The sequence below is a fragment of the Pinus tabuliformis genome, chromosome 2_2 (genome assembly GCF_031772625.1).
Source record: "Pinus tabuliformis cultivar Carrire ecotype Pingquan chromosome 2_2, CPIR1, whole genome shotgun sequence".
Classification (NCBI taxonomy): domain Eukaryota; kingdom Viridiplantae; phylum Streptophyta; class Pinopsida; order Pinales; family Pinaceae; genus Pinus; species Pinus tabuliformis.
Window position 1 is genome coordinate 1,007,847,866 of NC_142300.1, and position 2,245 is coordinate 1,007,850,110.

The window sequence follows — 2,245 nt, forward strand, 5'->3', positions numbered from 1 at the left end:
CCTTTGTGTCATTGACACACATCACATTCAGCTACAAAAGTAAGAATGTCCTTTTTCATGCCTGTCCAAAAGAATGAACGTCAAGTGCGAGCATAAGTCTTCTGAAAGCCCAAATGGCCTGCAGTGGGAGATGAGTGCAACTCTGCCAAAATACAACTTTTGAGAGTGGATGTTGGTGATATCATGACTCTGTCCTTGTAGCGAAGAATCTCATCCTGCAAAGAGTAGCCCATTGTGGAATTTGGATCCGCATGCAATTTATTAATGAGTTGGGAGAGCAAAGTATGTGAAAACCATTCCTTGCGAGCCTCTTCAATCCATTCTGGAATGGGAAGGGAGATTACGAGAAGGGTGCTTTCCTCCTCAAATTGGCATGATAAAGCATCTGCTACGACTTTTTACTTAACTATAACTATGACTCGACCCTATCACATAAATAAGGGGGTGACGGTTGGACCCTAACATATAATTTGTTGTGTTCCTATTTAAATCTGGATTAGTGGTATCAGAGCAGACTACTCTTTCTCTAATTTTCTTTGCATGTCTCCAACGAGGTCGGGATATAAGGAGCTAGGGCTCAATTTGGTTGAACCTTTGCAAGATCAACCTCACAAACCCCGATGGCCACCCATGGGGGAAGAAAAGAAAGATGAGGGGGCAGGAGATCCTATCCAAATATTTCTCGAGCAGACCCTTGAGAAACAAAGGAACGCGATGATGGATAACTTTGCCCAGATCCTTCAACGGTTGCCCACCAGTGGTGCATCCCCATACAACAACCACTCTGGAGGTTCCACTCCTTTTAAGGTACAAGTAAACTTTGAAATTCCCATTTTTTAGGGCCAAATAGATGCAGACATCGTAGATAAATGGTTAAATCTGCTAGAAGGATATTTTTATATTCATGATTTTTCCATCCAAGAAAATATTACTTTTTCTCTTCTCAAAGCCACCCCCCACGTCAAGGACTGGTGGGAAACCTACTGTGAGTAAAAGGATGAAATCACAAGCTCACTATTTTCATCCACACCCACTTGGAACTCGTTCTGGGATGCCATCAAGGAGCAGTACTACCCTATCGGGAGCAACTAGGGCCAAACTCCATGTGGGTCGGCTTATTTATGGAAGCTGATATTTTTATTAGATCCCTCTCGTCGAGAGGTGTAGGATTGATCCAAAGATCATCCGATTCCGATAAGTATTTATGGAGATATGAATTTATTTTGTTTATGTAATTATTATCAAGCCGACCAGCTCTTATGTAGGCTCTAGAAGCCCAGCCGACGTGTCTATTCAACCTCTACGTTTTTAGTATAAATAGATGAGGATTTAATTTCATTTGCACTCATCTCTTGTGATCTCTCTCCACGTGTTTGGGTTTTGTGGACAGAGAGATCTAAAGGAGAATATGTTTCTCTAAAGGCTGATCTAGCCTTACCCTAGCTGCAGAAGGCATACCTCGCAGTCATATAATACCACACATATGGGAACGCAATTACCATGCAGTTATAATATACATACGGGAATGAATGTCACGTAGTCATACTGCTATAATATAAACATTTGGAGCTGCAAGGATTTGAGTTTAAAGCTGCAAGGGTTTGATTCAGAATTCATGGAGTATGTAGATCATGTGTTTTCCATCACAGAGGATGATTCAGCAGGCTCTTACGCTGTACACAACAGTCCTCCCATTAAAGAAATTTCCCTGGCCGTGGCGCTTTTGGTATTCGGCACCGTCGGCATCATCGTAGGCTTCATCGTGATGTACAATAAGATCGAGGGTGATCGGGGCCACGTAATATATTTATGCAGGTGGATACGCTGTACGCTGACGTTCGCTATAGTAATATATTTATGCAGGTGGATACGATGTACGCTGACGTTCGCTACAGTAATATATTTATGCAGGTGGATACGCTGAGCATCATATATATACGCTGACGTTGGACAGAAATATGCGATGCCCTAGCCACAGGTAATGCCCTAGCTGCAGTGATGTCCTAGCCACAGTGAAACCCTAGCTGCAGTAAGGAATGAAAATTAAAACGCAGTCATGAAAGGAGACTCAACGCAGTTATGATACACAGTCATATGAAGCTGAGTTCAACGCAGTATGATACGCAGTCATATGAAGCCGAATGCAGCGCAGTCAAGAGATGTTGCTATATGGAACGTAGGTATATATTCATATTCAGTATAAATGTTGCCATATGAGAACGTGGTCATATATTATGGAACAACA